The sequence below is a fragment of the Mauremys mutica genome, chromosome 3 (assembly GCF_020497125.1).
Source record: "Mauremys mutica isolate MM-2020 ecotype Southern chromosome 3, ASM2049712v1, whole genome shotgun sequence".
Taxonomy (NCBI): domain Eukaryota; kingdom Metazoa; phylum Chordata; order Testudines; family Geoemydidae; genus Mauremys; species Mauremys mutica.
Window position 1 is genome coordinate 85,975,376 of NC_059074.1, and position 13,886 is coordinate 85,989,261.

The 13,886-nt window shown below is 44.2% G+C and overlaps 1 long non-coding RNA gene across 1 annotated transcript in view; it reads left to right on the forward strand.

The window, feature by feature from the left end:
- The window catches only part of LOC123366372, a 44,067-nt gene extending 34,582 nt beyond the window's left edge, over positions 1 to 9,485 (forward strand). The window contains exons 3-5 of the long non-coding RNA XR_006578050.1: positions 5,014 to 5,202; positions 6,101 to 6,271; positions 8,766 to 9,485. This is a non-coding gene — a long non-coding RNA (uncharacterized LOC123366372). The remainder of the gene's footprint in view (positions 1 to 5,013; positions 5,203 to 6,100; positions 6,272 to 8,765) is intronic.
- Positions 9,486 to 13,886: the final 4,401 nt, after the last annotated feature.

Here is a 13,886-nt window from a genome sequence, read left to right on the forward strand (position 1 = left end):
TTGTGGCAATTGCTGACCGGATGCGAGGTCTTCCTGTCTCGTCGCAGCGAATCTCCTCGTGGCTCACAGAGTGCATACGCACCTGTTATAACTTGGCTAATGTCCCTTTGGGCCATCTCACTGCCCACTCTACCAGAGCCCAGGCATCCTCCGCTGCCTTTCTGGCACAAGTACCAATCCAAGAAATATGCTGAGCAGCAACCTGGTTGTCGGTTCATACTTTCGCCTCTCACTATGCTCTGGTCCAACAGTCGAGAGATGATGCAGCCTTTGGCTCGGCGGTCCTGCATTCCGCCACGTCTCACTCCGACCCCACCGCCTAGGTAAGGCTTGGGAATCACCTAACTGGAATGGATATGAGCAATCACTCAAAGAAGAAAAAACGGTTACTTGCCTTTGTAACTGTTGTTCTTCGAGATGTGTTGCTCATATCCATTCCACACCCACCCTCCTTCCCCACTGTCGGAGTAGCCGGCAAGAAGGAACTGAGGAGTGGGTGGGTCGGCTGAGGTATATATGCGGTGCCGTTATGGCGCCACTCCAGGGGGCGCTCAGCCGACCCACTGGGGTTGCTAGGGTAAAAGTCTTCCGACGAACGTGCACGCGGCGTGCGCACACCTAACTGGAATGGATATGAGCAACACATCTCGAAGAACAACAGTTACAAAAGGTGAGTAACCGTCTTTTCCAGGGCGTGGAACTGTGGCAAGTTGAGCTCCTGCCAGCTGTCCAAATTAATGACTTGAGGGTATGGAACCCAGGAGTCCTGACCTCCAGATCCCACCCCCGCCCTAACAGTTAGCCCTCACTCCCTTACCTGACCTGGGAATGGAACAACAGTTGCACGTTCGTCGGAAGATTTTTTACTCTAGCAACACTCGGTGGGTCGGCTGGGCGCCCCCTGGACACTGTCTGGAGCAACACATCTCGAAGAACAACAGTTACAAAGGTGAGTAACCGTCTTTTCTTAAAAGTAGGACTGAACTCAAGATTTAAGTATGTATTAAGTATGAGGAATACATGCCATCATAGATAAATTAAATATATCATTGGCCATGTAAAGACTGCAGGAAAAGGCCCTAAAAGTAAAAAAGTGTAGTGCTTTAGCAGCTTCTGCTCATATAACTGCAGCAGCTGAAACTAACTGTCTGAGCTCTAGTGCAAAAACTTTTTTTTCAGAAACAAAACACTTTGTTCTTATGTTTTTAATTGAGTGATAGAAAAATACTTCTGTGTGGTCATTCTTGCTAAGAGAGTCAAACCCACAAAATTTTCCATTTTGCACTGTTTATTTCTTTCTTGGCTAGAAGATACCTTTATGAACTGGATTTATAAACTATTAGTCTGAGGGGATAAAATGTTTTCTAGAGAGGTTCATCCAGCAGTATATTAGAGCTTCAAGGAATGCCTCCTAATTATGTTTGTTTTTCAAAAGATAAAACCTGGCTAGTTAATTGAAGCAGAGCCAAATTCACTGCAGGTAATACTTTGGGGAAATCAATAGTATTACTCCAGAGATTAGTTTGGCCCTTAGTTTTTGGACTATATCTTATTGTGGTCTCTCGAAATAAGGTTGTTTATAGGTAGAAGTTACATGATTCCCAACTCTTTGGCTGGAAAAAATATGAAAAGAATAGGCAATACAGTATTTTTACTGAGCCATTTGAGAACACATTTCTGGCTATGCATTCAGGACTAAATAAGGAGCAAGTTCTGTACTAAAAATAGAAACTGAGGCTGGTCCAGCTACAGCATGAGTTGTAAACCTTGTAGATTTAAGTGGGGGATGGTTGGTTCATGTGAGGACATCTTAATATGGAGACTCAAAATCACCTTTGTCTTGTTCCTAGAAGGACCATCATACCCTACCTAATATCTTACACTTTGCTGCCTGTTAGCAGAATTGTAACTAATTACAAGCAGTTTGTTTGATCTATTACTTCACAGATAGGAAAATACTTTTTAAGATTTTAGGGAAAATTATGGCTCGTTTTATGTAGGTTTGCTTGTGTGGAGGACATGGGGAAAAGGGAAGAGGACTTGCTGGTACCTTCACAAGAACTGGGCAGAATACGTACCTATCACTCCTTTGATCATTATGCTAGCATGCCTGCCAATACTCCAGGTATCCAAAAGGGCATGGTCAGCCAATGTTTGGCCAGGTCTTTAACTGTAACCCTCTCCACAAATGCTGCTGTTGACAGCAGGCACAAAGGAATTGGTGATGCTGCTCCTTTTGGGAACAGCCATAAGGAGCACTGCAGAATGCATTGCTTGCCCACTGATCTCCTAGCCGTCCTTCTCTGTGTCAGCAGCATGATTCAGAGATTCTCAAATTACCTTGCCATGTATTCCCCAGTACTTATGGAATGGTTACTGTGTGCTGGTTCTGTTTGGGAAACATAACCATTAAATGTTTGGGTTATAATCAAGTCCCTGTGGACTCCAGTGCAGAGTAAGCTTGATCTAAATTTTGCGGCATTCCAGACTGGAGATGCTGCATTAGCTTCAGATAATTCATTAAAAATTACATGTAAAAATGTATGTGAAAATGAATTCAATCAGAAAGGTGTCCCCATCACTATTTTAATTTGATATTGAATTTAATTTTATGAAAATAATACGTAACATGTATGTATTTTGACAGGAGTACTGAATTTGTCAAGGGGAAGCTGAAATTTTGGTAATGGAGTAGGGGACTGCTAGACAGGAGTGCCATTTGGGGAGGGCAGGAGGAGCACCTGCCTCCCTTTCTGAGTTTCATAGCACATTTGGGTGAACTTTGCAGCAGGAGGAAAAATGCTGCCCTTCCCACCTCCCCGTTGCCCTGCTTTGCTGCCCCTGCAGCTGCACTGCTCCTGCCCTCTGCCATGGAGCCACTAGTGGCTTCACTGCTCATGACCAGGAGCCTGCCTCCTGATCTGTGCAGATCTGGATGGGAGCTGATGTTGGGGTGTCCCCCTATCTCTCCCCATGTGCTCAATCTCTACTAACTGTGGGGTGGGAGAAGCGTTCAGGCTCCTGAGTGTTTGGCTTAAAGAGACAGCATGCTGACACACTCAAGCACACCAGGGCCGCCCAGAGGGGGGGGCAAAGGGGGCAATTTGCCCCGGGCTCCGCAGGGGCCCCCAAGAGAAGAGCGGAGGCTCCCGCCTCCGCCCCTCTCCTGGAGCCTCAGCGCATCAAGCGCCCTGTCTCCAGCGGGGCCCCTGAGCCCCGCCCCGCTCAGAGCCGCGTGGTGAGGGGGCGGGGCTGGGAGCTCCAGGCTGAGCTCTGCTCCCTCCACCAGCCCCGCCCCCTCCCCACGCGGCTCTGAGCGGGACAGAGCTCAGGCGCTGCCGGAGGCACGCTGCGGCTGTTCAGCCGAGGCGCTGAGGCTGCGCGTGAGGAGGGAGCCGGGGGTAAGAGGCTGGGGCCGGCGGGGTTGGCTAAAGGGCAGGGAGCCCTGGAGACAGTCAGGGCAGAGGTTGGGGGAGGGGGCAGGGAATGGGGGGGTTGGATTGTGGGTGTTCTGGGGGGGTGGATAGGGTCAGGGCCGCCCAGAGGGGGCGGGGCAAGAGGGCGCAGGAGCTTCTTCGCTCCCGGTCTTCGCCAGCGGGGGGTCCTTCCGCTCCGGGGCGGAAGGACCCCCCACTGGCGAATTACCGCCGAAGCAGGACCCGCCGCCCACGTGCAGCCCGGTCTTCGGCGGTAATTTGGCGGCGGGGGGGCCCTTCCGTTCCGGGACCCGCTGCCGAAGTGCCCCGAAGACCCGCGGCGGGGGCCCCGAATTACTGCCAAAGACCGGGCTGCACGTCGGCGGCGGGTCCCGCTTCGGCAGTAATTCGGCGGCGGGGGGCTTCCGCCGCGGGTCTTCGGAGCACTTCGGCGGCGGGTCCCGGAACGGAAGGGCCCCCCGCCGCCGAAGACCCCGGGCCCCTGGAATCCTCTGGGCGGCCCTGAAGCACACAGAGTCTTCCACATACATTCCCCCAACACACACTCTTTAACACACTCCCCACAACACATACTCTCTCTCTCTCTGTCTCTCTCTCACACACACAGTCTCCCTCACACACTCCCCCCAACACACACACACTTGTTGTTACTTCTTGGTACTTCTGGTCAAAATGTGCAATGCACATCTATTCTCTGTAATTTTATTCTTTCAAAATTTGTTAAGGTTTACAGTAGTGTTATTTTAGTTAGTTATATTTAGTTTTTTGACTCATCTGTGGATTTCATTACTTTATTTCTCTTTTATGCTTAAATGTAATTCTTTGAGTAGTGAGTTCTAAAATACCTAACCTGTCCCGGCTTGGGTAATTATCATAATTACTTTTATTACCATATTGTGCTTTGTCATTCATTATTTAAAAGTGCTACAATCAAATAATAGTACCCTTCTAGAATGTAAATTTAGCTTATACTCATCCTGGCAGTGCCAGTTTAAAGTTATATGTTTAGCTAATTTTTTTTTAAGACACTGTAATTGAAGATCGCTTATTTTCAAATTGTATTTTAATTATATGTGTAAAATACCTTAAAATTTGTATGGAAATAAATGTGGTTCCAAGTCTGATACTAATAGTAATGATGGAGTCAAATGTTAGTGAGTTACATAAATGATTGTGATCAACAAACATAAATGCCAAAATAATTAGAAAAATAAATTCCCCTTCTTAATAAAAGAGAAAAAAGCTTAATCACATATTTTAAAATTAAATAACTATATGTTTAGTGGAATGAAAAACAATTGACTAAAATAGAGACAGTAACACAGAGTGTCTGTTAGAGAAAGTAATCAAATTTTAAGCAGATTTTATTTATGTTTATTTATCTCTACTAAAGATAGTATACAAAGTTTCAAACCTGTGTTTCTGATATCTGTGTTAAAGCCCCAGAACTGATATCTCCAGGTTTGGGTTTAGGAGTATTTTGCTGTATTAAATCTCCTGATTGTTCTAAATTTAATATAAACATAAAATATGGTTTTAATTCATGTTTGTATATATTTTTTCTTTCTTTATATAGGAATTAGGTACAGTGCTCCTGTCAGCTAATTTCTAAGTTATTATCTGCAAAAAAACCCCTAGAGTTTTCACGTGCCTCCATAGCCCCTGGAATCACAGTTAAAGTCCCTCCTCCCAAAAAATCTGAAACGGCACCTCTGCAGTTGGACCTTTTGACATCTGGGAAAGTGTGGAAAGACAGTTTAAATTTGTGAGTAAACGTATTGATCATCATTGCTCCAGTCATGAAATAGTTAATATTGTTGACAGTGAAATAAATATCATTATGCTTTGCACACACAACTTGCACTGGTTTAACTAAAATCATTTAAGTTATTGGCTTCAACTAAATTGAGATAAGCGTGTCTACTTAGGAGTTTGTACTAGTTTAAATAAGGGCTTATGTACACACATTTTTTGTATCACTGTCTTGGTTTGAAACCAGCATAGTTAAAACCCAAACTACCAAAATAGTTAAATCAGTATAAAAACTGTGTGTAGACCAGACATAAATAAATTTTAAAATGGACGTTGGTGAAAAGTAAGTTGTGTGTACACACAATGGCTTAATTTTCAAAGTTAATACCCTATTAAAATGAGTGGAGCAGTTCATATCTTTCAATGCTATTATTCCAGGCTGTCTGCTGGTTTAGACAGACATCACTACATCAATTTATGATGAGTTCGTGGTTTTCTTTGCCATGACACGGGCTAGAAATTATTTTTTTTAAATGAAAGCTTGGGCCTTGTCTGTGTTAAAAGTTGCATCGTCTAAGGATGTTTTTCTAAATTGATTTAGTTAAAGAGCACAAACCCCTTTGTGGGCACACTTAAAATTATTTAAACCTGGCTTAGATCACTTTAGTTTAACCAATTTAAAAACACTGTTAGTTAAGCCAATGCAATTTTTAGTATAGACAAAGCCTTAGATTTTGGAGCACAATTCTGCAGCAAATTCCACTTTCTCAGAATTGCAGAGTGCATAGACCATGCTCTTAGACATCATTTCAGCAGTTTCAATCATTTCCTAAACTTGTACATGAGGATTATGAAACATGACAAACAAGAGCTAGCTGACAACTACATTTATTACTTTTTTTCCTTTTTAGAACCTAATCACAAGATCTTCCCTTATCTCTGTCTACCATATGGTAGTCATGGACAGCAGCCAAAAGTCTGTCTTCGTCAAATGGTTTATTATGTCAAAGAACAATGTGGCATTAAGGCAACTCATCTTCTATTATTCAAAACATATTCAAAATGCCACTAGTACCATGCAGGTAAGTACAATGTATGATACACTATTGACTGATGAGGGTTGTGCTATTACAGAAATGATAGGAGATAACACTGACATTAATATCGGGATAAATAAGTCAATGCTTCCAACTGGATCCCTATTTTTACTGTTCATTTTTAAGTTAATAAAACATAGGCCTTAATTCTGCAAATGCAAGCAGTCTCAGTACAACTAATAGGAGTAAATGGTTGGTAGGGCTTTCAGGATCTGGCCAAACTTAATGATTTGGGAGGGAGAGGGGGTTAAAAAAAAGTATATAGGAAAAACACCCTTTTGGGTATGAATTAGCTCTAGTGCAAAAATGGTTTCTTAGCAATGAGTTACTTCTTCTTATTTGTATTCTGATGCACAATCTGCTAGGCATGTTCTAAACACACAGGAAAGTACAGTTGCTCTCCTGAACCAATAGTAATCTAAAAAGCAAACAACATATGAATGGCAGGGTAGAGGGAGACAATCAGAACATGTACAGGTGTATACTTTTTAAAAAAAATATGAACTAGGGGGTCACACTCTTTATAGCTTCTGTAGGCAGAGCTTATTGCACACAACAGGGGTTACATGCATTCCTCCATCTCCCTACCCCAAGCTCTTTTTGTGCAACCCTCCCATCCACCCGTATTTCAGGGACTCCTTGAAACGTATCCCACCTCACCCCCCTCATGCTTCGGGCTCTGTGTGTCCCTCATCTCCCCACAGTCAAAGCTCTGTGTGCCCCCATCCTCCTCTCTGTCACATGCCAGGGTTCCCCAATTTCCCCTTCTGCCAGAGTTCTGTGTGCCCCTGATTCCCACCTTTCCCTGTCTGTCAGAGGCTTTGTGTTCCCCACAGTCTCCTCCCATGTCAGGGGCTGCATGTTTGCTCCCAAGTCCCCCATTCCCCAGCCCCATGTCAGGGGCTCTGTGTTCGTCACCCCCAGCCATTATTTTTCTTTCTGTCAGGGAGATACCTTGAATGAGTTATCAAAATGTTAATCTCTATTGCGAGCATAGGTCAAGATGAGAAGGGGTATTGTTATGCTGGAAGCCATGAATAGGTGCCATCATCCAGTAGTTTTATATAGAGACAAGTGAAGAGGTGCATGAAGCTCTGGCTATGTCAGTCAGGTGGCAGGTGCTCCCTGTGTCTGGAACATTCTATGAAATTTAGGAATTGATCAGATGTGGTGTTCAAAAGTTATTGTGTTACATACACTGAGACAGGTAAATGCCATCAAGCTGAGCACAAGGTCTTCATAAGCTTGGTCAATAAAGAAATATGCTTCAGTTACCTCCCACTGCCTATCACTCTGAGATAAGGCTAAATATTTGTGCTCATATTCAGACTTCACTCACTGCATTGGACAGAAAACAAACATGTCTCCCTGAAGATATAATAGCAAGAGCCAAGCTTAAAGTGTCAGGCTTAATTTGATTGTTATTACTCTTATATATTTAAATAATCTTGTAAAGAGACACAACTTGGTTAAGCCCAAATCGAAGGAGTGACTTTTAGTTTCCAAATATTGAGGGTGGGGGGAATCTACCACTGAGTTTCTTGGAAGTTAAAGGGGAGGGGAGGAATTAGCAATAACTGAAGCATTTCATAAATATTAATGAATTCAATAATCAAAACCCCTTTTTACTGATGGAGAAAGTGAGGCACAGAAAGGGTAACTGATTTTCACAGGGTCACAGAGGAAGTCTGTTGTGGGGCCCCTTGTCTCCCATTCTTGTGTTTTAACCACAAGACTATTTTTCTTCTCATTTTTACACTAAAATACCTTCAAGACAGAGTGAATTCCCCTTGCTGTTCTGAAACATCAGGTAACTGACAAACACGTAAGTGGAAACAGGTGGCCTCTACACTGTCAAATAACCGCAAACAACAAAAAGATTTATTTTCTTGTGGGAATTCAGTGGCTTGGAGGATTGGTAATGGGGTGTGGAATAGATCTTGTCGCTATCCAGCCCAGATTGGTAGTAACTAAAACTTATTATCTTCTGGTGGCTGCTTGGTGGCCTCAGTCCAGTTTCCAGTGGACAAGTATCTACACCACAAAATCTACCAATATAGTTAGCCATCTCAGCAGAGACCAAGGACTGATCGGGGATGGAGCCCAAACTGTTCTCTCATTGCTAGAAGTGATCGCCCTAAGGGTTCTGCACCGCAGGCTTACCACATGTTTTAGCCCAGACACTGGTACCATCCATCCACACACAAAAACCTCATGTGCTTATATGCCTTTTGAATAAGTGCTCGCATGTGTCACTGGGGGTGAGGGTTAAATCAGGTTTTGCTTTAAGGTGTGTTCCTACCCACTCACTTTGCAGTGAGGATGCAGCTAAAACGTGTGTTGCTAAGCTTGTGTTTAGATAGTCCTCCAGTGGCTTCCCACAATTCCTGGAGCCTGTGTGTTCCAGCTCTTCTAACTACTTATGGTACGTTAGCATTTACCCCTTGATTCTATGCCACCTTCTCTATTTCCTGCCCAGCTCAGCCCATCTGTGCAAAACAACATTACAAGCTGCCTACCCAGTGTGCTGCTAGCTGACCAGAGGAGCTCACCAGGTGTCTCATTAACCTCTGGTTTCAGTACAGCAGGGAGTGTGATTTTTAGGAGAAGCAGCCAAAATCTGCACTAGTATGAGACCACCTTGAAGAGACTGGTCGAGGTGGGGATCAGTTGGACTGGTATTCAGTGCAGGGGGCACATTGAATGTATAAAAACCCTCTATCACAAGGCAATAGCAATGTGCTATATCTGTTCTTCTGATAAACAAGGGACTTCAGTCTCCAGGACTGTGAATGTGAAGCCTTCCACAAGCAATGAATCCACATCCAAATTGTAAAAAAGTAAAAGTTTTCATTTCAATTCTGAAGATTATTCCAGGGATGCAGAGTAGCTGCAGGGGACTTCTGGACAAATAAGTTCAGCTTGAGGCAGAATGAACTTTTTCTGCTGATTCCTTGTGCAGTTGATGGGGGGATGATGGCATCCCTCAGCTTTTCCCACCTGTTCCCATGCATACACTCAGTGGTTCTGGGCTACTGCCCCCTTTCTACACAGAAAGGGTGATATCTGCATAGAGAATCATCTCTACTAATGGATCTCCAGGGCATTATATGGCCTCAAGTTAAGGATCTCAGTATTTGTTCCTGAGATTGTATGCTTTGAGGGGACATGACTGTATCTGTCATTTGTAAATAAAGCACAGTGCACACTTATAGTGTCATAAAAATGATGTAATAAAATAATAATAATAATAAATGAAACAGCATTAGAATTTGGCTTACCACCTTTAAATGAGCTAACTTGTGGCAGAATATGCATTTTGTTCCAAGAAGGGTGAGATTTTGTCATAAAGGACTTTTTACCAGAAAATTTACACAGCAAGATATCTTGCTAAGCTTAGATACAGTATTCAAACCACACTGGAGTCTGAAGTGTTGGAGACGTGCCATGTCATCTGGTGGAACCTATATTATTTCTTGGGATTTCCCAGTACAGTCAGAGCTAAATCACTTCTTTGGTAATGTAAGAACTTCTAGCCATACAGAGGTTACAACATGCAAAAGGCAAAAGAAAAAGAGTAAGAAAGAAGAGCAGAAAACAACTGATGAACAGAATTAATTTAGAACAACATGGCATAAACTATTGCATTCTTTTGACTGTTGCTCTTAGACTCCAAAACTTAAAAGTAGCACAAGGAACCATGATGGTTATCAGGAAAAGAATTTACAAAGATATCAACAAACTAATGTTTTAGCCTCACGGGGTTGTCAGGTGTGTTCAGTTTTCTGGAAAATCTGTTAGAAAAGGGGACCTGGCAGTGTCCAGGCAGCACTGCTGACCAGATACTAAAAGTCCAGTTACCAAAGTAACTGTGATCAGCCTCCCCACTGCTGAGCTACTGATGGAGAGCTTCAGTGGCGGCTACAGCAGGCCTCTTGCAACCTGGGGAGGCAGCTCCGGCTGAGGAGGGGGCCAGCCTGGGGCTGGGGAAAGGGAGCAACCACAGGTTTGCACCGGCACTGTGAGCAGAGCAGGCGAGGGGAGGACAAACTCCGAGCATGCTGCAGGAAAGAAGGGGACAGCCTGCTACCTGTGGGGTGCGGATGTTGGGAGAGGGGCTGTTTGGAGAGCAGCCCCTGCCCCACTCCACTCGCCCCCTGCTGGCTGCAAAGGGGCCTGGGCTTCACGCGCTGCTCAGGGCTGCTTCCCCGAAGGGCCGGGCAGGGCTGCCAATCCAGGCTCCATGCACAGCATGATCACTGCCCAGGTAGGAGCCACTCCCTAGGAACTCAGGCACCCGCATCTTCCAGGTGGCAGAAGTTGCTAGGCTCCAGCACTTTGCAGCCAGTTTGCCCCAGCCACTGCTGAGGTAGCCCTGGAGCCGGGGCCCCAAGAGCCCCTCACTGTAGGGTGTGGAGGAACCAGGATCGGTGGCTCGTTAAACCCCTTGGGAGAAGCTAGGCAACCCCAGAACCAATATTTTCATGCAGGTTTTTTGGAGCCAGCCAGGGCAAGCGTGTCGTGGCTGTCATGGGGGATGGCTACAAACAACGGGGCAAGTTCCCCATATGGAAGTAGCAGCTCCCTGCCCCCAGTTCCATGGACCCAGACCGGGGCATTTTTGGGATCAGCCCTTGTCTTGGTGTTGGGGATGGAGGAGCTAGTGGTGGGGAGCTGGGAGTCAGGACTCTTGGGTTCTCTCCCTGGTTTTGGGAGGGGAGGTATTAAAGCAGGGGGGCTGGGAGCCAGGACGTCTGGGTTCCATCCTCTGCTCTAGGAGAGGAGTGGGGGCAAGTGGGTTAGAGCAGGAGAGCTGGGACTCCAGACTCCTGAGCTCTATTCTTGACTCAGAGAAGAGAATGGTGTTTTGTGGTTAGAGCAGAGGTGGGGCTGGAAGTCAGGACTCCTGGGTTCTATTCCCAGTTCTTCCACAGACTTCGTTTGTGACTTGGAGTGAGTAGCTTATGAAGAGAAAGCCTTCCCGCCCCCCCCAGGTAACTGGAGGGGTGTGAAGAGTACAGTGGTCCCTGGGCTGGGTGCAGGGCAGGTGGGGGGGGAGAGGAATGAGCAGAGGGTGGGACCTTGGGGGAGGGGTGGAGCAAGAGGTAGGCCTCTGGGTAGGGGGCAGAGCAGGAGTGTCCAGTTTTCAGAAATTGGAAAGTTGGCAACCCTCATATGAAATTGTTCAGTTCTATTACTGCATACAACAATAAAACACAAACAAGGTTCCCCTTAACTTTGCACTCTCCCAAATCTTCACTCATCTCCTCTACTGCTTCAGATTCGCTACGTACCACCCATGTCTAGCTTCTTATATATCATTTGCTCACTCCGATTTTTGTGCCTTCTTTCATGCCACTTCTTTATGTTTAGAGGAGCCTTCCAGTTGGTGTGCAGTTGTGCACCAAGATCCCTTTTTCTCTTCCTTTAAAATCTTCTGAAAATCTGTATGGTCCATGAAGCATTCCATGTATTATTCCCATATACCATTCTGAGTTTATATGGTGCCATATTGCATTATATTGTACCAGCTCACACTATCACCTGCATGTTCTGTGGGTAAGAACCTGTTACATTTCTCATCATCAGGTTAAATTTTGCATCTCATTGAGGCTGAAGGTAGCCACCTCAAATAAAAACTACAAATGGTGCAATTCATACCAACCCATTTACTAGGCAACAAAGGCTGGCGTGAGCACATCACATCATGAACTCCATTGGAACCCTATTTCCAGATTACATTCAAACAAAGCACACAAAAACATCTGATTGCACCCTGCATTGCTACACCATGACTCTCTTTGCTGCCAATTCATCCATTGGAATCTCTTCTGGGTACAATCTCTTTTTGTTACCCCTTGTGTGCAGTGCAAGTTGTAAAGCTATTCGCCGTCTCTCTCCTAAGAATGAGTTTATGTTACGGAAAGGTTGGAGAACAACAAAGATAGAGAATAAATTACAACGATCCTTTCCAGAAGACCCATAGGTGTTGTCAAAAACTAGGTACCAAATTCAGACCGCCACTAAAGTCAGTGGAGCTGCATCTGATGATATAAGGTCTGAATTTGTCACAATAGGTCAAACTTTACCATTTGATATACCCTTTAATTTCAACAGGAGAGCAGCATGAACGTACGAGCACAGAATTAATTTTTACTTAATTTTAAAATGATCAAATCCAAATGTTATTCTTCCCTTGCCAGCTCTGTGTAGGGATAAAGTGCCATCTTGCATATTGATTTTCTTGGAGTGATTCCCAGAAGAGTTGTGCTCCGCTCTTTTCTGCCCATATATCACTATCTTTATTTTAAGCTGTATACCCTATGGTTTCAATCCCTGGAGATAGTCATGTTCAGGAAATATCTAGACAACATTTAGTATATGTGAAAGTGTGACAGTGCCAAAAAGAATCTACTATGGGAAACCCCAAAGTGACCAAATTCCAGGTTTCAGAATGAACAACAGGCAGGTTAGTTTCCATGTTTTACTTTTGGCTATAGAGCTTCCTCACTTACTACTTTGAGAAGAGACATTGTCAAAGTTACCAGGCCCAGAACAACAACACTTAACACTCATATAATGCTTTTTGTCTGCTGAGTATTTAAGCATGAATAAAGTAAACCTCATAATTCACCTTTTAAGTAGTATTATTGCTAAGAAAGAGTCCAAAAGAATAGCAAAATCATATAGAATATCTGGCCTAGTGGATGGGAGGAAGTAGTAGATGTAAATATCTTAATTTTAGTAAGGCTTTTGACACAGTTCCACATAATATTCTCATAAGCCAACAAGGGAAATGTGGTCTAGATGAAATTATGATAAGATAGATGAACAACTGGTTGAAAGACTGTACTCAAAGAGGAGTTATCAATGATTCGCTGTCAATCTGGAAAGACATATCTAGTGGGGTCTCACAGGGGTCAGCCCTGGGTCTGGTACTCCCCAGTATTTTCCTTAATGATTTGGATAATGGAGTGGAGAGTATGCTCATAAAATTTGTGGATGACACCAAGATGGGAGGAGTTGCAAGGACTTTGGATGATAGGATTAGATTTAAAATGACCTTGACAAACTGGAAAATTGGTCTGAAATCAAAAAGATGAAATTCAGTAAAGACAAGTGCAAAGTACTTGCCTTAGGAAGGAAAAAATCAAATGCACAACTACAAAATGTCTAAAAACGGGCCAGGCGATAGTACGGCTGAAAAGGATCTGGGGGGTATAGTGCTTCACAAATTACATACAAGTCAGCAATGAAAAGTAGTTTTGAAAAACACTAATATAATTCAGGAGTGTATGGTTAAAAATAGTGTGAATGAAAAAAGAAGGCTGAGGGGAGACTTGATAACAGTTAAGGACTGTTCTAAAGAGGATGGTCCTACCTCTAGTGGACGTGGAGAACAAGTAGTAATGGGCTTAATCTGCAGCAAGGGACATCTGGATAAGATATTAGGAAAAACTTTCTAACAATAAGCATAGTTAACCTCTGGCTTCCGAGGGTGGTTGTGGAATCCCCATCATGCAGGTTTTAAAGAAAAGATTGAACAAACACCTATCAGAGATGGTCCAGGTTTGGATGGTCCTGCCTCAGTGCAAGGGGC